At 42.1% G+C, this 25,331-nt stretch overlaps 1 protein-coding gene across 1 annotated transcript in view; it reads left to right on the plus strand.

The window, feature by feature from the left end:
• Positions 1-25,331, plus strand: part of ntrk2a (neurotrophic tyrosine kinase, receptor, type 2a) — a 257,804-nt gene that overhangs the window by 226,234 nt on the left and 6,239 nt on the right. The window lies entirely within an intron of this gene.

The raw sequence follows: 25,331 nt of genomic DNA on the forward strand, positions 1-25,331 counted from the left end.
ACGAATGATCTATCATCTAATTAATTAAGGTATAGAGATAATTACAAAAAATTAAAAATAACTTAAGACAAATCAAATGACTGAGGGTCTAATCCAAAATTGTACAATCTATTTAACATAGAGGAATCATAAGTTATCAAGGTTATGGTATCAGAACAGGACAGTAACAAAGATTTCATAGATACAGAACAGTGTGGTGAGGTCACATGTAGTGCAACATGAACCCAAGATCACAGCTGAGCCTGTTTTCATGGGCACTGAACTTGGCTATCAGTTTCTGCTCAGTGATTCTGCGTTGTTGTTTATCTTGAAGTCTGCTATGGAGGATGCTTACCTAAAGATCTGAGGCCGATGTCCTTATCTGCTGAAATGTTCCCCAACTGGGAGGGAACATTCCTGTCTAGTGATTGATGTACAGTGTCCTTTCATCCAAGATGGCCTTCAAGACTTGTCCGCCCCAGTCCAATACCGACACCTCCACATCATGATTTTTGAGCGTCTCTGATTTCACTCAGTTTTCATGTAGTTACTGGTAGTGTATAATCTGTTATTATAGCAAACTCCCTGAATTCTATCACAAATTCAATTGTTTCTGAAATCACTATTTCAATAAATGAAAATGCATTTGCGCTCCTCCAAGGCAACCAAATACAACATTTCCAAGTTGGCTGAGGACCCAAACGGGTGTTGTGTTGTTATGAGAAGGATGCCAGGCAGCTTCAAGGCAATTTAGACAAGTTGAGTGAATGGGCAAACACATGGCTGTTTATTGCCTTGAGACCACAACTGAAATATTGAGTGCAGGTTTGATCTGGGAGAAAGAGACGACATGCAAATGCTGGAAATCAGAGACAAAAAAAGTGACGGTGGAAAAGCACAGCATGTCAGGCAGTATCCAAGGAGCAGGAGAACCAACCTTTTGGACACGAACTGTTCATTGAGAATGTGAGGGAGGAGAAGGGGGCAGCAAGATAAGTAAGAGGATGGTTGTGGGGCAATAGGTAGATGGAAGTCAGTGGGTGATGGTGACAGGTTGGAGGGGTGGGTAGAGCAGACAGGTGGCAAGGAAGATGGATAGATAGGACAGTTCAAGAGGGTTGTGCCGAGTTAAGAGGGTTGGATCTGGGATGAGGTAGGGGAAGGGGAGATGAGGAAACTGGTGAAATCAACATTGATGCTGAGTGGTTGGAGGGTCCCAAGGCGGAAAATGAGATGTTCTTCCTCCAGGCGTCAGGTGGCTTGGATTTGGCAGTGGAGAAGGCCCAAGACTTGCATGTCTTTGGCAGAGTGGGAGGGCAAGTTGAAGTGGTTGGTCATGGGACGGATTGTTGTTTCGTGCATATGTCCTAGAGATGTTTCCTAAAATGTTCTGCGAGTTGGCATCCTGTCTTCTCAATGTAGAGGCAATGTTGAGAGCAATGGACATGGTAAATGAGGTGTTTGGATGTGCAGGAAAATCTCTGCCAGATGTGGAAGGATCCTTTTGGGCCTTGGACGGTGGTGATGGGGAGGTATGGGTTTGATCTCCTTACCTATGAATAGATATACTTATAGAGGGAGTGCATCGTAAAATCACAAGGTGGAAACTGGAGATGGCAGGACTGTGAGGAGAAATTGATTGGACTGGGCCTGTATTCACCAGAGTTTAGAAGGATGGGAGAGGATCTGATTGAACCATATAAAATTCTAACCAAGTTGGACCTACTAGAATGCATGGAGGATGTTTTCCCTGACTGGGGAGTTTCGAACCCATGGACACGATCTCACAATATGGAGTAGAATATTTAGAATTATGATGAGGTAAAGATCTTCAACGAGTAGAATTCACTACCACTTAAACCTGTGGAGGCCAAGTCACTGAATATATTCAAGAAACAGATAGGGGAAAAAATGATTTTAAAAGCATCAAGGTGTATGGGGAGAATGTAAGAATATGGCATTGAGATTGAGGATTGGCATGATCACATTGAATGGCAGAGCAGGCTTGAAGGGCTGAATGGCCTACTTCTGCTCCAAGTTTCTATGTTGTTTCCATTGAACATGTGCTACATATTAAACCTCACCAACTTTAATTTGAAACTTTGAATGCTAGATGGTATTGATATAAGATCTTTCAAGTGTGATACCGTGGGGCTAAACATTTCCGGTCTGTTTTATCATTATGTGGATACCTAGGTAAGATCTGCAAAATTTTTACATGTTCATCAATTTGTGAATGCTTCTTTTCAATTACTGTGCATTTTTCCTCTATGTCAGTTAATAACCATGCTACGTAATAGACTGGTCTGCGTTTTCCATCTTTTTGAACCTGAAAACATTTGCCCTCAATCTTGCAGAGAATGTATTGACTGCAATAATTATAGGTAATTTTAGATAGTAATATGTTACTATCCCTGATTACATCAGCCTCTCCTTGATAATTTTCAAAAGATGTCTGATGTGCTGCTTCTCAACAGCATTCATTGTTTTGTGTAACAATTGGTGTCTTGGCTTGTTGAGCTCTGTTAAGTTTTCTTTTGGAAATTTTGATACTTGATTCAACATTTTTTATATGAACCTTTGAATCACCATAATGTTCATTGGAGCTGCAAGTTATTTAATGATCCTTCAACGGACCAATCTTTATTTTGGATGCACTCTCTACGTGACCAAGAAATCTGACTGTCAACAATGAAATCTCATACATACAGTTAACCGTCAATCCTGTCACTTCTAGTCTTTTCTGCACTGAACTCTCACCTCATGCTCAACTTGAGTGGGCCCATCTATCAACACATTAACCATTTTTGGTAAAGAATTCCTTGTAAGGTCTCTAAAAATGTTTGAAGTTGTTTGTTGAAAGATTCCTGGTGTTGATATTATTCCAAAGGAAAGTCAAAACAGAATCTTTCAAATGGGGTTATGCATGTCGTGAGAAGCTTAGATTGCTGTTTTCATGGCATTTAATAGAATCCACTGTTAACTTAGAGAATATTAAATTCTTCATTGATTAAGCTAAACTGTCAATTACTGATGCTATTTGATGGACCTCTCCTTTCACAGCTTTGTTGAATTGTGCAAGGTCAAAATGTATTCTTATGCAACTGTTATTTTTTCCTGAGCACCAACTCGTTTTCTCTTTTGATTAACCTTTCACAATTCTTTACTTCACCTATTCTGTGAATTGGATTCAATTCAAAGAGTCATACTCATACAGCATGGAAACAGATCCTTTGGTCCAAACAATCCATGCTGAACATAATCCCAAACTAAACTAGTCCCACCTGCCTGCTCCTGGCCCTACCCCTCCAAACCGTTCCTATTAATATACAACTTTTTGCATAAGAATGAATGAATAACTCTGATCTTGAATTTGTACAGTACTTCAGTAATTACTTTGTCTCTGTGTGCTTTGATAGTTGATAGTTGTCTCAGAATCTTCAGCTCTGTTCTGTTTGGACCATGTAGCTTTTGCATGATGATTGACTAACAAATGAGTCAAAGGTTTATAGGATAGACAAGAATGTGGAGTTAGGGCTATCAGGTCAGAATCAGATTTGCTGTAACCTGATTGAGTGGCGGACAGGCTCAAGTTGCTGAATGGCTTTCTGCTATCCTAATTCATATGTTTGTAATTGCTCCACTTTTGAAGGAACTCAAATTGCTCCTCTAGTATGTAATGTAAAGGTTTTTGTTTAAACTTCTACCAGAATCTCTGCAGTGAAATAATTTTCACTTATTTTAAAAAATTTCCTCCTAAGAAGGGTGTCTCAGTATCTAGTTGGAACTTTTATTTAATTGACTCAGTTTTCTTTTAAAAGTTTTTCTTTTTGAGTGGTCTGCCTGTTGTTTCTTCTATAACATAATGTTTGAAAATGCCCCTTCATTTTATATTAAAGATAATACATATCTTTGGTGGGACAATTTCCATGTCTTTGCCATACCAGCTTGTCTTGTCTACTTCCAATCAATTGCTTTTCTTACCACACCTTTTTTCTTTACTCTTATTTTCCCCATTTTATGATTATTTCAACTGGATCTGTAAATTTTTGATTTGGTGTCTCTGTCTGTTTGTGTCTGTCTCTCTCTCTATATATATCTCTCCCTTCCTTCTTCTCTTTGATTACTGATTGGTTCAGCCTCCTGATCTTGCCCTGTCTACTCAATTGCTGAAAATGTGTTGATGGAAAAGCGCAGCAGGTCAGGCAGCAACCAAGGAGCAGGAGAATCGACGTTTCGGGCATAAGCCCTTCTTCAGGAATGAGGAAAGTGTGTCCAGCAGGCTAAGATAAAAGGTAGGGAGGAGGGACTTGGGGGAGGGGCGTTGGAAATGCGATAGGTGGAAGGAGGTCAAGGTGAGGGTGATAGGCCAGAGTGGAGTGGGGGCGAAGAGGTCAGGAAGAAGATTGCAGGTTAGGAAGGCGGTGCTGAGTACGAGGGATTTGACTGAAACAAGGTGGGGGGAGGGGAAATGAGGAATCTGGAGAAATCTGAGTTCATCCCTTGTGGTTGGAGGGTTCCTAGGCGGAAGATGAGGCGCTCTTCCTCCAACCATCGTGTTGCTATGGTCTGGCGATGGAGGAGTCCAAGGACCTGCATGTCCTTGGCGGAGTGGGAGGGGGAGTTGAAGTGTTGAGCCACAGGATGGTTGGGTTGGTTGGTCCAGGTATCCCAGAGGTGTTCTCTGAAACGTTCCACAAGTAGGCGGCCTGTCTCCCCAATATAGAGGAGGCCACATCGGGTGCAATAAATGATGTGTGTGGAGGTGCAGGTGACTTTGTGGTGGATATGGAAGGATCCATTGGGGCCTTGGAGGGAAGTAAGGGGGGAGATGTGGGCACAGGTTTTGCATCTCTTGCGGTTGCAGGGGAAGGTGCCGGGAGTGGAGGTTGGGTTGGTGGGGGGTGTGGACCTGATGAGGGAGTCACGGAGGGAGTGGTCTTTTCAGATCGCTGATGGGGAGGGGAGGGAAATATATCCTTGGTGGTGGGGTCCGTTTGGAGGTGGCGGAAATGACGGCGGATGATACACTGTATATGGAGGTTGGTGGGGTGGTAGGTGAGGACCCGTGGGATTCTATCCTGGTGGCGGTTGGAGGGGTAGGGCTCAAGGGTGGAGGAGCGGGAAGTGGAGGAGATGCAGTGGAGGGCACCGTCGACCACTTCTGGGGGGAAATTGCGGTCTTTGAAGAAGGAGGCCATCTGGATTGTACGGTATTGGAACTGGTCCTCCTGGGAGCAGATGCGGCGGAGACGAAGGAATTGGGAATATGGGATGGCGTTTTTACAGGGGGCAGGGTGGGAGGACGTGGAGTTGAGGTAGCTGTGGGAGTCAGTCGGTTTATAGTAAATGTCCGTGTTGATTCGGTCGCCCGAGATAGAAATGGAGAGGTCTAGGAAGGGGAGGGAGGAGTCTGAGACGGTCCAGGTGAATTTGATGTCGGGGTGGAAGGTGTTGGTAGAGTGGATGAACTGTTTAACCTCCTCGTGGGAGCACGAGGCAGCGCTGATACAGTCATCGATATAGCGGAGGAAAAGGTGGGGGGTGGTGCCAGTGTAGCTGCGGAAGATGGACTGTTCCACATATCCTACGAAGAGGCAGGCATGGCTGGGGCCCATGTGGGTGCCCATGGTTACTCCTTTGGTTTGGAGGAAGTGGGAGGATTGGAAAGAGAAGTTGTTCAGGGTGAGGACCAGTTCAGTCAGTCGAAGGAGGGTGTCAGTGGAAGGGTACTGGTTGGTACGGCGGGAAAGGAAGAAGTGGAGGGCTTTGAGTCCTTCGTGATGGGGGATGGAGGTGTACAGGGACTGGATGTCCATGGTGAAGATAAGGCATTGGGGACCGGGGAAGCGAAAATCATGGAGGAGGTGGAGGGTGTGGGTGGTCTCCCGAACATAGGTGGGGAGTTCTTGGAATAAGGGGGACAGGACTGTGTTGAGGTATGCAGAGATGAGTTTGGTGGGGCAGGAGCAGGCTGAGATAATGGGTCGGCCGGGGCAGTCAGGTTTGTGGATTTTGGGCAGGAGGTAGAACCGGGCGGTGCAGGGTTGTGGGAGCATGAGGTTGGAGGCGGTGGATGGGAGATCCCCTAAGATGATGATGTTATGGATGGTCTGGGAGATGATGGTTTGGTGGTGGGAGGTGGGGTCATGGTCAAGGGGGCAGTAGGAGGAGGTGTCCATGAGCTGGTGTTTAGCCTCAGCAGTGTAAAGGCCGGTGCGCCAAACTACTACTGCGCCTCCCTTGTCTGCCGGTTTGATAGTGAGGTTGGGGTTGGAATGGAGGGAGTTCCGAGGGTGAGAGGTTAGAGTGGATGAGAGGGGTGGAGAAGTGGAGAGGGGTGGTGACCTGCTGCACTTTTCCAAAGCCTGATGGACACACTTTCCTCATTCCTGAAGAAGGGCTTATGCCCGAAACGTCGATTCTCCTGCTCCTTGGATGCTGCCTGACCTGCTGCGCTTTTCCACCAGGACAGAACTCCACTGGTCCTCACCTACCACCCCACCAACCTCCAGAGTACAGCGTGTCATCCGCCGTCATTTCCGCCACCTCCAAACGGACCCTACCACCAATGATATATTTCCCTCCCCTCCCCTATCAGCCTTCCGAAAAGACCACTCCCTCTGTGTCTCCCTTGTCAGGTCCACACCCCCCACCAACCCAACCTCCACTCCCGGCACCATCCCCTGCAACCGCAAGAAATACAAAACTTGCGCCCACACCTCCTCCCTTACTTCCCTCCAAGGCCCCAAGGGATACTTCCATATCCACCACAAATTCATCTGCACCTCCACACACATCATTTACTGCATCCGCTGCACCCGAAGTGGCCTCCTCTATATTGGGGAGACAGGCCGCCTACTTGCGGAACATTTTAGAGAACACCTCTGGGACACCTGGACCAACCAACCTAACCACCCCGTGGCTCAACACTTCAACTCCCCCTCCCACTCCACCAAGGACATGCAGGTCCTTGGACTCCTCCATCGCCAGACCATAGCAACACGACGGTTGGAGGAAGAGCGCCTTATCTTCCACATGGGAACCCTCCAAAAAAGCTAGTGCTTCCAAATAAACCATCATATAGATCAGGCCATGCTTTGGTAATTTGCATAATACATTTAGTCACAATTAAGTTATATATGTTAGGGGGCCAGTTAGATTGGTTGGATGCTGGTTTGTGATGCAGAGTGACACCAACAGCGCAGTTAATTTGCCACACAAGCTAAGGTCACACCATCTCAATCTCTCCCTTTACCTGATACATGGTGATCCTCGGCTTAAACTCACCACCAATCATCTCTCTATCATGCAAGAGCAGCCTATGGCCCTCTGAGATTTTGATGACTTTACATGCCCTATGTTGACCTTCCACATTATGCAGATTGTATCTGCACATTATACAGATTATCTTTCTAATGTTGGCACTCCACTTCTGAACACCATGAATTTGGAAGCTAGATTAGAGTGGTGCTGGAAAAGCACAGCAGTTCAGGCAGCATCCGAGGAGCAGGAAAAATCGATGTTTCGGGCGAAAGCTCTTCATCAAGATTCCTGATGAAGGGCTTTTGCCTGAAATGTCAATTTTCCTGCTCTTCGGATGCTGCCTGAACTACTGTGCTTTTCCAGCACAACTCTAATCTAGAATCTGGTTTCCAGCATCTGCAGTCCTTGTTTTAACCTAATTTGGAAGCAAGGTAAAGTTTGCAACAGATGAGCTAGCTGCCCTGTTCATATAAGGATAAATGAAAATCGGAGTACAAACCGGGACAGTAATAGAATTAACATGCAATCAACTTAAAATAATCATATAAATGAGGTGTAATAAAGTGTTTGTTTTATTAATAGTCCAAATAGATAAATTGCATCAATGTGCAATTCTTTATGTACATATATTTAAAAGGCAATAGTGATTGGTGGAGTAAAAGAGTTGAATCAAGATGAATCCGATACATAAGTAGAGAAGTGAATGTAGACTATAAGTATGCTTAAAGAAAGGTGGTAAGCAATCAAATAAAATACAAATGAAACAACAAATAATTTGAACCTATGCTGCAATTTATAAAAAGACAAAGAGGTGCATTGAACTACGCAGAAGTCTTTGAGTGAATGGAAAATTGAAAAAGCATTCACCAAAGAAATAAAGAAGTTGGGTAAATTCCCAGGCTAACAAGAAAAAAAAACAAGGTGGCATCATTCTTGCAAAATCTAATCAGTTTCTAGGTCCAATTTTATTTGCTGTCCTCCATCAATGATCATTCAACACCAGTTACTTCTAAATCACGAGAAACTTGCAATTAGTTTCTTGGACAATTATGTTGGGATCTCTGCAAATTTAAATAAAGCACAAAGGCAACTCAAAATGAAAAGAAACCCCCCACTGAGGATCAAACTCCTTCACAAGTACAGTATCTCTGATTTGGCACAAAAAAAATGGTGTAAACAGGAAAATAACTGAGAGAAAATGGCGTTGGCTCAGAGTTTGCTCTTTATAGGAGCTTTAGGTGAAAAATCAATGAAAAATATGCAAATTAATTCCTTAAATCAGTTTTTGTAATTAATGAAATAATCATTGTAACTTTTTTTGATTAAATAATTCTATAATTAGCAATATGACATGTTCAGTCTGTTTAATTATTTTTAAAAAATGTTCACGTTTGGATCTAGAAGTCTGACACTCAACATTCGACCTTGGATGAAAGAGCAAGTTAGCAGAAAGTAGATGTTTAAAATTCAGTGACTTGAGGCACAGTGACAAGCAAACAGCAGGTTAGGGGATGTGTTCTTTTGTCCCCTCATCCCAGGAATCTCTGAGTACTCCAGGATCTATCCCTCATCCTGCAAAAGTTAATTATTAGGTTTTACCCCTCCCATTAAGCTTGGTTTAAAGAAATCTTTGATCTGATTCTGCAGAATTCATTTTTATTTCACTTTGTCAACTGTTGAAGTAGTGATGAAGCTAAAAAAATATGATGAAATTCTACTTTAGAGCGCTGATGCTAATTTGTTTCCTTCATTAACAAGCAGGCGCATATTACAGACATAAATGTCAATGTTTATTCTTCAGTTCAGTTCATCCCCCCCACTCCTTCTCTACCCCTCCTTCTCTTCCCCCCCTCCCCCCCCCCCCCAGACTGAATGAAATTCTGTATCCAGTAAGTCCATTTTGCGCAAGACAGTATAGTTTGTGGCCAAGCCATACTATAATTGGGAGAGTCTTAAGTCAATAAATTGAGTTGTTTGCACTGGGGCTGCGCTTAATTAGCTAGGGTCATCATGGGTCAAAGCAACTCTTTCCCTTCGAAAAACAAGCCATAAATCTGATTCACTGAAAGCTATCTTCACTATTTAATTTCTCCTGTTTTTGTTTGTTTATGGGAAGGTTGAAACATATAAAGGTTTTTGCATACAAAATTTATATTAATTGGCAGTAAGCTGCAAGGGCAATTATTTGAATCAATTTTGAGGTCACCATAAACTATGACTGTGATGCAGTGGACAACAAAGTTTAGTTAGCATCCAACGAGCAGCGAAATCGATGTTTCGGGCAAAAGAGGGCTTTTGCCCGAAACGTCGATTTCGCTGCTCGTTGGATGCTGCCTGAACTGCTGTGCTCTTCCAGCACCACTAATCCAGTATTTGCTTTCCAGCATCTGCAGTCATTGTTTTTACAACAAAGTTTAGTTCTTGATCATATCTCATACCTTTATTAATATTTTGAACTTTTTGCAGTCAACACTAAGGCAGCTAACCACACTGTTCCTTGGTGAGTCTCTGCAGTCTGCTACAGCCCCTTTCAGTCAAACCGCTTGGAAATAGTCAGAGTGCCTAGCTTAAAAAAGCAAATGACTTTGACCCCAGAGAATAGGCCATGTCCAGAGACAGAACTATATGACCTATGGAAACATTGGTGTGCAGGCGATTTGCCAGTATTCTGATCTTCAAGGGTCCCTCCAAGTCACATGGCATTCTATAGAAATTAACTGCTATGCAACATTTTCAGGAATTAACCCTGGGTAAAGAAGTTAGGGCTGCCGAAGTAGGTAGGTTTAAATATTTGGACAGAAGACAGGAACCTCAAATTTTGGATTGGTAGTCATTAGCACGCTGATGATAATTATCTGTCTTTTTTCACTTGTGTATTGTTTAGTTTTCATTGTCTTGAGACAGTCAACATTGACTGCCTTGGAAACAATGTTGAAGCAGGCATTAGACATCTGACCTACATATTTAAACAGTATAATGCCAACTTCTCTCTGCCACACTTCCCTTGTTGGTATCACATCCCCTATCCTTTCATCAACCAAGCACCTTTTCTTTTTCTTCTTCTACTTTGTATCTGTTGTATATTGGTATAACCCTAGACCCCCTTTGCTGTAACTGGATTTTCAAAGTGACTAGAGCCACACTTCTGGTAGGCAGGCGATGACTGGTGCCAACTCGCAAGGCAGACAGCAGCTTTGTTGGAAACTGCAGTTTGTGAAAAAGACGGGGAATTAAAAATATCACAAATTGGTCACAGACATTAAGTTGAGGTGCAACATTTGTTCCAGTGTTGGTTGATTCCTCAAGTTTCACAAAAAAAAGTCACAGATGGAAACAAACTTCCTTTTTCTCTGAGGGGACCCTGACAGCTTGCCCTAACATGCACCAGACCATTTGGCTTTGCTCAGCAAAAGGATTTAAAATACCATTCTGCTCCCAACAGGCCATTTAGCAAGTTCCTTACAGACCTTAAGTAGTAGTGAGGGGATGTCTGATATCTGCACCGACCCAAAAGGTCTTTAAATATTACAAATTATCCCCAAGACAGCAGGATCCATTTCCACCTTCTCTTGGAACATAGATTCCAATTCAGCCTCATACCCATCCTTGTTGGCAGTTGAAAATACAGACCCATATTTTTCACAACTTCGCCCACTCTAAATCTATTCTGCAACCATTAGCAACTTCTTTTCATGCTATGTTCTTAGGCAATTCCAGTATCATCACTGACCAAAAATAGCACATTGATATTGGTAACTAATTTACAGTCAGCCTATTATCCATGTGGTCAATAATACTACTAAATGATTGGTTAATACTTTGTATTTAAAGTGGTGCATCAGGAATTGCTGTATAAGCTGGTGTATTCAAGTACAACAAAGTAAAAACAGAAATTGTGGGTATTTTTAACAGAAGAGTATCTAATAGTTTAGTCTATGAAAATGCATTTTTGAATTGTCAGATTCATTTGGATTTTGGATTATTTAGATTTACCTGAATGCATTGCAAAAGCTTACACTACAATGCAAAAGTAATATGACCAAAATGTGAAACTTTAAGATGAACACTTGGTGCAGAATCTCCCAGGCCACTTCAAAAATTTTACATTCTCAAAGCTATTCTTTTTTAACATAATACCTCTTTAAGACAAATCTTTCTGAGACAAAAACATACAGAGGTGGAGATGAAGGGAAGCACCCAACAAAGACACTGTAAATTTCTTCTACACTGGATTGGAATGCTAATTGTTTTTACTGGCAGGGTGTGGACACCTCGCCTCGAAGTAGGATGATGTAAGCCAGTTTTACACTCATTGTGTGTTAAAGATTGTTTTCATAAAACTGAAGATTTGAGTAATGATTTTAACACAAAATGGCTTATAGCCCAGAATCACTAACTGGAATCTGCAGTAAATAGGCAATTTTTTTCCGCTAGTGAGATCTTCCACATTCATAATGTTTATTAAATACGGGTCAAGAGCATTATTGATGAATTGAGAATAATTTTCCATGGCTCTTACACAAGTGTCAGTTGCATAGATATAAAGGGCAAAAGGTGAATTGATGTCTGGAGAATAGGGACTCATCAAATTTTCTCTGATTAAGACAATGTTGGTTTAGTAATTGAATAGTAAAATACACCCTAATCTCAGATTAGGTAAAAATAAGGGAACAGGGAAAAGAGCATTTAAAGTAAGAAAAAATGTATAATTTCTTATTAGATTTTTGGGGGACATAAATTCTGAAGGAGAGCTTTAGTTCTTTAGAAAACAGGAGACTTAACTGAAATATTCAAAATTATAAAGCAGATTAGCAAAACTAATCCCCAGGTGAAATGTTCATTATCGAATACCAAGTGATCCAAAATGAATATTGGGAAGATAGGAATATCAAAATGGAAGTATTTTTACAAAAAAGAATACTGAACTTGTAGAATCAATCTTCAAATAATATGAGTTGAAAGGGTGGTATTTGTGAAGAGAGAAAAGATTTGGGCATATGGCGAGAATGACAAATCATGAGGATGAGCTTTATCCCCTTGGATCATGTGACCTATTCCTATTTGTATTTTTGTAATGCTTTTCAGATTTTTGAAGCCTTTTTTTTGAATAGGTATTTTTGGAAAATAATACACTATTTCAAAATATGTAGTCTTATGGATTCCTTTCCAGATAGAAAGGATAGAAAAACATTTGGATGATGATGGAGTAGATTTTAATGTTCCATATTGATCAGTTGGATATAGAAAGACTGTCCCAAGCAATTGCAATGAGATCCAATTGATCTTGTTCCTGGGCATTTATTAAAATGTGGTTGGCAAAATCAGTAAGCAATGTGCTTCCGGTTGAAGATTAGATTAGATTACTTACAGTGTGGAAACAGGCCCTTCGGCCCAACAAGTCCACACCGACCCATCCCTTTTACCTAACACTACGGGCAATTTAGCATGGCCAATTCACCTGACCTGCACATCTTTGGACTGTGGGAGGAAACCGGAGCACCTGGAGAAAACCCACACAGACACGGGGAGAATGTGCAAACTCCACACAGTCAGTCGCCTGAGGTGGGAATTGAACCCGGGTGTCTGGCGCTGTGAGGCAGCAGTGCTCACCACTGTGCCACTGGTGCTCACCAATTCTAAAGGCAGTTACTTGGGTATGATGGGGGCTGTAATGGGTTTGCAGTAGCATCTTCAAAGAAAAGTGCACCTTGCATCAGGAACGCAAAAGAGACAGTACTTTGGAACAACAGTCAACATGCCTCCATAACTACTGAATCAAGCACAAATTCTTCCAAAAGTTCTGAACTGACAAGCTCCTGCTACAAAAAAAGCCTCTAAAGTTCCCACTTAACATTCCCGAAAAGAATCTGAGGATTTTCTTCCTTAATAGAGTTAGCTACCCATTAGTTTTTACGAGCTGCCCATGATTTGTGAGCAAATGTGGGAACTGGCAGAAACCAACTGGCCTCAGTGGTTAGAGTTGAAAATGGCTTCATTTTATCTTTGCTATTCACCCTGATTTGCCTGCATATATGAGATGCACTGACCTGGATTTTGGGCATCAGAATGCAGTTCTTCTTGCCAATCATAAGTTCAGTGAATCAAAACAATGCCAACACCAGTAATTTATTTTGATTTGATTTATTATTGTCACATGTACCATGATACAAGGAAAAGCATTGTTTTGAGTGCTATCCAGACAAAACATACCTTACATAAGTACATCAGGGTAATAAAACCGAATGCAGAATACCGTGCCACCCCATATCCACGGGTCTGGTTTCCACGATTTCAGTAAGCCGTGGTTTGCTGTGGCACAAAGATATAAAAGGAAACGTTCCAGAACCAGGGACCAGGAGGCTGCCGGGTAGATATGTCTCCCGTTTGAGTGAATGGGTTTGTACCTATCCGCAATTTCGGGCTTCCGTGGTAGGTCTTGGAATATATCCTCCGTGGGTACAGGGGACTACTATTAGTGTTACAGTTGCAGAGAAAGACCAACTTTAACATATGAAAGGTTGGATCATAAGTCTGATAATAGCAGGAAAGATGCTGTTCTTGAATCTGTGGTAATTAATTTGATTCTGCTTCTATCACATTTTAAAGCACAAACACTATTTTATTTGTTTTTGTGCTTAGACATGTAGAAATGCTTATTATCCTCACTGGCGTAAAGATAGCCAGCAGTGTGGTCCATTCACACGATCCCAGTGGTAACATCTGGTGAAGACGATTTTCAGCACTTCGTCTATCCTCCTCTTACTTATATTGCAGTACTTCTGGAAATGAAGGATACTTTGAACACACTAACTATTCAGAAGTGAATTTCCACAGCAAATCTGTAGTGCCTAAGTGTAACACTGAGAGTTGTGTTTATTTGCTGCTGTTTAACCCCCACAAATCTGCAATTTTGTCAGGGGACTAGGATCAGACCAAATTATCAATCTAATGTGATCAAATTCATAATAGATTACTTTTTCTCAATGAAATTGGTACACATCTCTCTCTTTTAATTAAAGGAGTGCTGTTCACTCACAGAGAGGCAAAATGTTCTCTGTCTCTTCTCTACTTTTGTCTTGGCCTCGACATCACAGAGTATATATTCAAGAGGCAAAGTGTACTTTTGTAAAACCCTTATAAATAGTAAGCCCTAACACTTGCTACTTTACGATTATTTGCTGTCTCTGATCAGAACCAAATTAGCTATGCTTTCCATTAACCATTATATAATTTGTTTTTTTTTCTAGGTCTGCTGTCAGATTCATAGTGATCTTTTTATAGACTCTACATACTTGACCTTTCCCTCCAATACCAGCAGCAGTTGTATATATGTGTTCAGGGGAGTACTATCAAGATATGAATTCAAAAGCTGGAGCACATGTGTTGGTTGGCAGTCTTAAACAATATATTATCATGTTCCTTACTCATTTCAGAAATATGATCTGTGCATTTAAGAGTCTTACAACAATGGATTCTTAGTTTCTGGCACTTCTGATAGTCTAGAGAAGTAGAAGCAATACAATAGGTGCGTCTCTCTGATCCGTTATACATTAATAGTGGTGAAGATATAGGTGTTCTCTGTTGACATAAAGAACTCCTGTGCTGAACTGGAATTTGGACTATATTTTATCTGCCCTCCTAAAGGTGAACTGGGAAGTGGAAGTTGAAGATCTCAAAAGTGGTGGTGGAATGGCTGTTAATTAGGTGACAAATTAAGGACAGTTTCCTGAATCCTATGGATGTTGCTGCCAAGGCAGTTAAGATGCTGGCCTTCTGAATGAGAGAAGGTCCCTACGGCTGCTGACCAGTTGGGTGCTGCTGATAATGTTACACAGAGTCCCATTGCTTTCAGTCCTGGCAGCAGAGGGAAAAACCAGTATGGATAAGTACAAAACCAGGTAGAAATTAACTGGCCTGTAGCAGCATAAATTAGTTTTAATCTGCTTTCATATGCTCTCTTATCAGTATTCCAGTAGTATACCGTAATACAACTAGTCTCAGCAGAAATGGTTTCATTTCTGGAGGCAGATGTTTGGAGGCTGCTCATGTCTAGAGATGCATGAGGGCAACAAAGCACTTGCTTATGTCTGTGATCTGAAGTTTATTCCTCCTGGAACAGGTCACTAACCTGAAGCAAGACACTATAGCTAGAGGGGTGCCATTCTGCATTGAGCAAGGCTGGCCAGGAGTCTACCTTGTTCTTATTCCCTTAGTGTTGCATACGTTGGAAGGATTTGTCTGCTAACAATCAACTTATTTGTTTGTGTTATGAGCACATTTTTCATCACCCTGAAGTCCCAAAATAACAATCAAATCTGCAACTTTTGACACAGAAGCTATGACACTATCCACAATGTCACTAAACCTTTAGTATCATACAATCTCTACAGTGTGGAACAAGGCCACTTGGCTTGACAAGTCCACACCGACCCTCTGAAGAGTAACCTACATTGTCCCAATCCTCTACCCTATTATTCTACATTTATCCCTGACTAATGCACCTAGCCTACACTATGGGCAATTTAGCATGGCCAATTCACCTACCCTACACATCTTTGGATTGTGGGAGGAAACCGGAGCACCCAGAAAAAAAACATGCAGACACTGGGAGAATGTGCAAATTCCATCTAGACAGTCTCACACCGAGGCTGGAATCAAACGCAGGTCCCTGGTGCTGAGAGGAAGCAGTGCTAACCACTGAGTCACCGTGCCATCCAGGATGACTTATCTGTTGAGAAAATTATTACCTTCGTTTTTACCTTCACCCAAATTTATGGCCCATCTCTTTAAGACAAATTTCTCATGCCACATTTTGTGAGTAACTGTTGAAAAATTGTTTAGATAATTACAAAGTGCTCTTTTGGATAACGTGACTTTAAAACAGCTTTGCTGTCTGCTGTGACTTGCTGAGCTGCAAAAGCCAGTGTATGGACCATGTGAAACTTGGAACTGATACTGTAACTTGTTCCCAAGACATCACATTAGTGACCTGACATTGAACAGTGTGGTAATTTAAACAGCCACAGCATCACCATCTGACACTCCTGCATAGCCTCAGAGTAATTCTCAAACATTTGCAGTCATTACGAGCAGAGCCAGTTACTTATAACAAGGATAAATTAGTTTGGATATGCTGTGTTTCCTAAACTATAAATTTATTTTCTCAACTCCATTAAACTGCTGCAAATAAGGAATTTAGCGATTACCTGATATCATTTATGATGACACTTAGTGCATATCGTGTGTTCCATTCCCAACAAAGCTGTAGATTTATTTGATATTATCAGCAAAGCTGCGGTCATTCACCAGCAGGCAAACTTAGATATGCTTGATATAATCAAATCATTTCCTGGCACCACTTCAAAGTGAATCTGTAGCCATTTGCAACCCGGCAATCATTAGTCCTATCTACTTTCAGTATTGGATCACAGACAAAGGCAAAATAAAGCAGAGCAGATACTGCTAAAGTTAGCAAAATCCAATAAAACACTGTTCTCTGCAAACTTCAGCAATGTTGTTGAGCTCATTGCCCTTTCTCTCCAAGTTAGTTAGGATAATGGAATCAAAATGACATGTTTTGACCAACTGAGAGAAAATGCACTATTCTCATCACTACAGCAAAGACGGTTAGAGTGAAACAAAAACAGAAAATTCTGCAAAAACTCAGCAGCTCTGGCAACAGCTGAGGAGACAAAGCGGTATTAATGTTTTGGGTCCAGCAACCCTTCTTCAGGACGAGAGAGTGACATTGGTTGTAGCGGTTTTTGCAAGAGAAGTGATAAAATGAAGATTATTGACACTGCTCATTCTAAAAGGGCAACTTCCATGAGATTATAGGACAGTCATTAATATTTAAGGCCACAAAAACTGCTGAAACTAGGTTGACATATAAATAACAAAGTGTGCAGAGAGCTCGAATTTAATTTTTAATGAGGCTTGAGCCATTGGACAATTAATCACTCTGTGAAGGCTCAAGGCTATTGTTATATTTAAGTTCCTGAATGTACATAAATGTTAGTCAATAGGATGAAGGAGGATTGTGGGATATCGCATTTTATCTTTTTACAGTGATGATAAAGAAGAATCAATTTTGATTGTTTCGCAGTATCTATTTAAATCGGTTGTTTGTTCATCTGAATTAAAATACAAGTCTCACACTTGCTCAGTGCTGCAGTCATCTTGTTTTGTAGCTGTGTAGCTGCCTTTAGATCAAGTAACTCAGTTCTTGGCAATTAAATGAAGATGGCTGTTTCAAATCTTAAGATTGCTTACTCAGTTGAATGTTTTTTCGGTTCCAGCCAGGGCCTAGATAAAAGGCTTTTGTTGGTGTATCAAAAATGGGGTCATGTGACAAGCTGACAATAATCATTCTCTCTTGCCCACCATTGATAGAGCAGTTTCTAGTTAACATGGGAATCCTGACAATCCATAACATTCTGACCTGAAGGCTGTATGTTGGTGATTGTCCTCCAGAAGGAGGAAGTACAAGCACATTGAAAAACTGCTACTTTATTTAAAGAAATATCCCGAAAATTCTAAAGTAAAGTTTCCTTTAAATTGAGGATATGATGTAGAAAATGAATGTGTTGTGGCTATCATAGCGAAGCAAATTTATAGATGATCACAGATTTCCCTTCATTAACTGATAACTCTGTTTAAATCCAAAACTAAGAAAAGATTTTGGTTTGTTTTATTCGATCAGTGAATGCATTTTTGATTTAATTCGTGAAACCCATGCTGGAATAGCAATGTTACGCAATCTTGGATAGCAATCTTGCATAAGACCAGAGTCTTCAGGTTGATTTCAAGCAATATGAATATGACAGCGATTTAATGCAAGAATTCTGGGTTCTAATTCTTTTCCTCTTTTCTTATGGGCATATATTACGTGAGCGCATTATTGAAAGGTTGCGAATAATTTTCTGTGGCTCTGCCTTATCTAACTTGATTGTTGTGACGGGATATAATTAGTAAGATATAAATAGTAAATTTGCTGACAACACAAAAATTGGTGATATTGATGATAGTGAGGAGTATGCTCTCAGGCTACACTCCTGCCAGGCTACAGGAGCAATGGCAGCTGGAAGTTAATTGTGTGAGGGGATGCATCTCTCAGCCCCTTGGCCAACACATTCTCAGCTTCCTTCTCCTTAGGCCCACTCCCTCCCATTTATCTCTCAGCCCCTTAGCCCACAGGCCTCATTACTGATTAATGGCTTATGCCCGACATGTCGATTCTTCTGCTCCTTGGATGTTGCCTGACCGGCTGTGGTTTTCTAGTACCGTGCTCTCAACTCTGATCTCCAGCATCTGCAGTCCTCACTTTCTCTAAATGCATTTTATGACACTAATAATGGAAGGATATACACAATAAATGGTTGGTCCCAAGGAGTACTGAGGAACAAATGAATCTTCATGTATAAGTCAATGGATTCCTGAAGGTATCAGCACATATAAAGTACTTGCCTTGTTAGCTATAGCATAGAATTTAGGAGCAAGGTTACAAGTTTATAAAACATTGGTTAGGCCACAGATGGAGTACTGTGCGCAGTTCTGGTGTCATACTATTGAACGGACGTGATTGCACTAGAGATGGTATGGAGGAGATTCACTGTGACGAAAAGTTATGAAGAGAGCCTGGATAGGCTGGGTTTGTTTTTCTTGGAGCAGAGGAGGCTGAAGGGGTTCTGATTGAGGTATCCAAAATTATGAGAGACATAAACCTGGATGATCACAAGAATCTTTTCATGGCTAAGACCAGAGGGCATACGTTTAAGGTGAGGAGCAAATGGTTTTGAGGCGATTGGAGATATCACTTTCTCACCAAGAGGGTGGTAGAATTATGGAAAGTACTGCCTGAGAGGGTGGTGGATGAGGCAGGTACTGTCTCAACATTTAAGATGTATCTAGATGTGCACTTAAAATGTCAGGGAATAATATTTTATTGATGAAGTGCAGGTAAATGGGATTAATGTAGTTCAGTGTTTGTTACTTAGCATAGACATGGTGGGCTGAAGGGCCTGTTTATATGCTACATGACTTTATGACTTTGAGATCCTGGCCAAGACCTCAGTTTTGTTACACCCAGGCCCACTTCCCCAAATTGTTATGTTTCCATGCCGGATAACTCAAATGGTTAAGCTCCCAAGGGATAAGGGACTAACTGGCTCCACATTTTCATTCAATTGCCTTCCTTGGATGATTGCAACATGATGAATTTAAAAATGGATCCCTTCCCATGTGGTTACCTTTCTCCCATTTGCAAGAGAACTTCTGTTTTAAAAATGAACCAGTTTAACCAGGCTTTCCTGAGTTAACAGTGAGTGAGTTATTAATTACGAAATGAAAGAGGAATTAGTTATGCTACTACAAAAACATCAATTAAAAAGAAGAGGCGAATCCAAAGGGATAAAACGTTAAGCATAAGATATACCAATCAGTCTGTGAATTGTTCACAAAGAACAGAGTACGATGTTGTGGCCTTTCCAATGAAGTTTACCAGTAGTGTTAACATTAATCTTAGTTTTACAGAATGGTTGAGATTTTGTAGTTTTAATTCCTTTCAACAGTGAATGAATTCTAGCACTTAGCATAAGAAAGGATCATTTTGTTATGCAAGGTGCTTTTCTCTGGCTATAGCTAGCTGGCATCTAGCTGTAACATAGGATAGACTAGGAGATAGTTCTTTGACTGTTACCTTAACAGCACATAAATACATGATGACAGGCTGGTACACATAACAGCATTCTTGCCCATTAGCACAACCCAGTATAGTCTAAACTGACCTTTGAGCCCCCAACCTTCAATTTGTATTCTTCAAAAAGAAAAATACAAACTCTGTTCGAAGGTTTCAACCTAATATGTAGGGATTACATGTTGTTGAGCAGGGGATCCCTATCTCAAGTCATACCGTCTTTGTTTGAAATTCCTTTTACACCTTTAGGTGTTGCATCGCATTAGAGCCATATAAAGCTTTTTGCAAATAAACCACAGAACTTAGTCCTACAGTTATTTTATCTCTGTAATAGTCATCTTTTTTTTAAAAACAAGATTGTATTAATGGTTAAAACTGTCTTAATACTTTGGGGTTTTGAGCCATTATTGCAGAATGATCATGGACTCGACATATATTTGGAACATGAGTACCCTTTAATAAGGCTTTGTGCCTAAAAATATAGCCATAAACTCAATCTCTCAGGACAGTAACATTGGCTGACCACAAGTCCTTCTGGCTGCTATACAGAAATGGACCTTTATTCATGAATGTACATTGGGAACCTCACTTATTCCAAGCACAAATATTCCATCTTACTTCTGGAGAAGTTCTAGTGTAACAAAAGTTGTGCATAATCTGAGCAATATGGTTCTCTGCTGCTTTCTCCTTTGAGTTGTGCAATGGAATCGAGTGTTTGCTGGTGTTCAAGCCAAATAACATCAGCCCATTTTTATCCAACTATTTAAACTGAAGTAAAATGAAGTGATTGGAATCGTACACTGTTACTTCCACTTTGTGCAAATGGTAGACAAAGTACAGCAAATACATAACATTGACCTGATATATGTTGTAATCATAAATAAAAGTATATCTCTTTGATATAACTAAAACCATTTGGAATAGATTTCTATGGATCAATTGAGCATCGTTGTTGCTGCTGAGATTGTCTTGGGTCTTCAACTAATAATAATATTTTTGGAAGGGCAAAAGCTTTGTGGCATCAGTATAAGTTTACAGACAAGACTGCCATGTTGGAATTGATTTACTTCACACCCTTGTGAAGCATGATCAGAATTAAAAGGGGCCCTAATATATTTAATGAGCAGGATGTTAGCCTATCCATGATGGTAAAAACAATGACTGCAGATGCTGGAAATCAGATTCTGGATTAGTGGTGCTGGAAGAGCACAGCAGTTCAGGCAGCATCCAAGTAGCTTCGAAATCGACGTTTCGGGCAAAAGCCCTTCATCAGGAATAAAGGCAGTGAGCCTGAAGCGTGGAGAGATAAGCTAGAGGAGGGTGGGGGTGGGGAGAAAGTAGCATAGAGTACAATGGGTGAGTGGGGAAGGGATGAAGGTGATAGGTTAGGGAGGAGAGGGTGGAGAGGATAGGTGGAAAAGGAGATAGGCAGGTAGGACAAGTCCGGACAAGTCATGGGGACAGTTACTGAGCTGGAAGTTTAAAACTCGGGTGAGGTGGGGGAAGGGGAAATGAGGAAACTGTTGAAGTCCACATTGATGCCCTGGGGTTGAAGTGTTCCGAGGCCGAAGATGAGGCGTTCTTCCTCCAGGCGTCTGGTGGTTAGGGAGCGGCGGTGAAGGAGGTCCAGGACCTCCATGTCCTCAGCAGAGTGGGAGGGGGAGTTGAAATGTTGGGCCACGGGGTGGTTTGGTTGATTGGTGCGGGTGTCCCGGAGATGTTCCCTAAAGCGCTCTGCTAGGAGGCACCCAGTCTCCCCAATGTAGAGGAGACTGCATCGGGAGCAACGGATATAATAAATGATATTAGTGGATGTGCAAGTAAAACTATGATGGATGTGGAAGGCTCTTTTAGGGCCTTGGATAGAGGTGAGGGAGGAGGTGTGGGCACAGGTTTTACAGTTCCTGCGGTGGCAGGGGAAAGTGCCAGAATGGGAGGGTGGGTCGTAGGGGGGTGTGGACCTGACCAGGTAGTCGCGGAGGGAACGGTCTTTGCGGAAGGCGGAAAGGGGTGGAGAGGGAAATATATCCCTGGTAGTGAGGTCTGTTTGGAGGTGGCGGAAATGTCGGCGGATGATTTGGTTTATGCGAAGGTTGGTAGGGTGAAAGGTGAGCACCAGGGATGTTCCGTCCTTGTTACGGTTGGAGGGGTGGGTCTGAGGGCAGAGGTGCGGGATATAGACAAGATGCGTTGGAGGGCATCTTTAACCACGTGGGAAGGGAAATTGTGGTCTCTAAAGAAGGAGGCCATCTGGTGTGTTCTGTGGTGGAACAGGTCCTCCTGGAGCAGATCCGGCGGAGGCGGAGGAGTTGGGAATACAGGATGGTATTTTTGCAAGAGGTAGGGTGGGAAGAGGTGTATTCCAGATTGCTGTGGGAGTCGGTGGGTTTGCAAAAAATGTCAGTGTCAAGTCGGTCGTCATTAATGGAGATGGAGAGGTCCAGGAAGGGGAGAGAGGTGTCAGAGATGGTCCAGGTAAATTTAAGGTCAGGGTGGAACGTGTTGGTGAAGTTGATGAATTGCTCAACCTCCTCACGGGAGCACGAGGTGGCACCAATGCAGTCATCAATGTAGTGGAGGAAGAGGTGGGGAGTGGTACTGATGTAATTATGGAAGATCAACTGCTCTGCGTAGCCAACAAAGAGACAGGCATAGCTGGGACCCATACATGTGCCCATGGCCAGCCCTTTGGTCTGGAGGAAGTGGGAGGATTCAAAGGAGAAATTGTTAAGGGTGAGGACCAGTTCGGCCAAACGAATGAGAGTGTCGGTGGAAGTGTACTGTTGGGGATGTCTGGAGAGGAAAAAATGGAGGGCTTGGAGGCCCTGGTCATGGCGGATGGAGGTGTAGAGGGATTGGATATCCATGGTGAAGATGAGGCATTGGGGGCCAGGGAAACGGAAGTCTTGGAGGAGGTGGAGGGTGTGGGTGGTGTCTCGAACGTATGTGGGGAGTTCCTGGACTAGGCGGGATAGGACAGTGTCGAGGTAGGTAGAGATGAGTTCAGTGGGGCAGGAGCATGCTGAGACAATGGGTCGGCCAGGGTGGTCAGGCTTGTGGATCTTGGGAAGGAGGTAGAACCGGGCAGTGCGGGGTTCCCGGACTATGAGGTTGGAAGCTGTGGGTGGGAGATCTCCTGAGGTGATGAAGTTCTATATGGTCTGGGAGATGATGGTTTGGTCTGGGAGATGATGGTTTGGTCTGGGCGCCTCCTAGCAGAGCGCTTTCGGAAACATCTCCGGGACACCCGCACCAATCAACCAAACCGCCCCGTGGCCCAACATTTCAACTCCCCCTCCCACTCTGCCGAGGACATGGAGGTCCTGGGCCTCCTTCACCGCCGGTCCCTAACCACCAGACGCCTGGAGGAAGAACGCCTCATCTTCTGCCTCGGAACACTTCAACCCCAGGGCATCAATGTGGACTTCAACAGTTTCCTCATTTCCCCTTCCCCCACCTCACCCTAGTTTTAAACTTCCAGCTCAGTAACTGTCCCCATGACTTGTCCGGACTTGTCCTACCTGCCTATCTTCTTTTCCACCTATCCACTCCACCCTCTCCTCCTTGACCTATCACCGTCATCCCCTCCCCCACTCACCCATTGTACTCTATGCTACTTTCTCCCCACCCTCACCCTCCTCTAGCTTATCTCTCTACACTTCAGGCTCACTGCCTTTATTCCTGATGAAGGGCTTTTGCCCGAAATGTCAATTTCGAAGCTACTTGGATGCTGCCTGAACTGCTGTGCTCTTCCAGCACCACTAATCCAGAGCCTATCCATGATGCTGACCTGTATGAGCAGGGTGGTTAGTGGGATTATTTGGCAAGATGGATGACACGGTGACATAGTGGTTAGCACTGCTGCCTCATAGCGCCATGGACCCAGGTTTGATTCCAGCTTTGAGCAACTGTCTGTATGCAGTTTGCGCATTCTTCCAATGTCTGCATGGGTTTCCATTGATTTCCTCCCACAGTTCAAAGATGTGCACATTAAGTGGATTGGCCATGCTAAATTGTTTGTAGAGATTATGGATGTGTAGGCTGGGTGTATTAGTCTTGGTAAATGTGTGGTTATGGGAATAGGATAGGAGGCTGGGGCTCGGTGGAATGCTCTTTGGAGGGTCAAATAGTTCTTTCTGCACACCTTAGAAATTCTTTGTGAAAGAGCTCTGCTACACATCTGTCAAATGATGGCAGTAAAGAAGAAGCAACTCTGAGAAGATTCCTGGCTGGTGTGCTCTTCCAGCTTTGGAAGGAACCAGGAACATGAGGAAAATAATTTTTTAAAAAAGCATGAACAAAAATGAAAAATGTATATTTGTATTTTGCTTATTCAATGTTGCTCTTGCATATAAACGGTAGAGTGTTTATTTCTAAGCATTTATAGCTAGGCTGAATGTTTGATACTGCTTCAGTGTATGCAGATTCTCCTTTCATTTATGTGTGGGGCAGTACACAAAATATTAATCCAAAGTTGTCAGAAGGAAGAAAACAATTGCAGCACACACTTGTTCCACATTCATAGCATTGAAACTGCTCCTATTTTTGGCAATAAAACACCACTAAAATATGTCAATTTTTGAACAATTTCAATAATCCAGATACATGCTCACTGTTGGTGTTGCTAAGATACAGATGATAGCTGGTAATTTCGATAAATGCTGTTTGGCTGGGTGGCCTTTGATCCTGCCTGTATTAAAAAAACGTCCTGGTCCGTCTTGTTCTACAGAAGCTCATATTTCCAGAAATGTAGAAGAACTTGCATAATTAAGCAAAATTCAAAAAATACTGATAAAGTAAATGACTTTTCAAAGTCAATCACTTTATAAAAACAATATGCTGTTAAGATTGGAAGAAAATGAGAAGTGAAATTAATGTCAAGAAAGGTCAGGCAGGTCACTAAACCAATTTAAACATAAAGAACCATGTTTATTTTTAAGTTCAGGTTAAACCCTTCTGCCAGAAACACACAGAAAAGCCCACCTCACTTTGTAATCTGTTAAAGTATGAGTGATAGAGAACTAATTAAATCCCACTATTGAAAGGAAAACTAACAATTTATTCTTTAATTCTAAAATGAACATTAAACAACAACTATTGACAACTCTAAGCCTCCTTTCTCTTAAAGGTTTGTTATCTACCTCCCTCTCTATAACAATATACTAATTCAGTAAAGCCCGTATTAAATTTACAGCAAGTCAAGTTTCAAAACCAGACAGTATAGATCTTCCTCTGTTTGTAGATCTCCCTGGGTCATCTTTGGTCTTCTGCTGCAAAGATGTTTCATACAAAAAAGAGAGTGTGTGGTGAATAGCAGTTTTTAAACCAAAATGTGTGAATCATATTCCTTGGTAGAGGTCTAGTTTGGCATCCTTGGTAGAGGTTCAAGTTC

This window comes from Chiloscyllium punctatum, chromosome 2 (genome assembly GCF_047496795.1).
Source record: "Chiloscyllium punctatum isolate Juve2018m chromosome 2, sChiPun1.3, whole genome shotgun sequence".
NCBI lineage: Eukaryota > Metazoa > Chordata > Chondrichthyes > Orectolobiformes > Hemiscylliidae > Chiloscyllium > Chiloscyllium punctatum.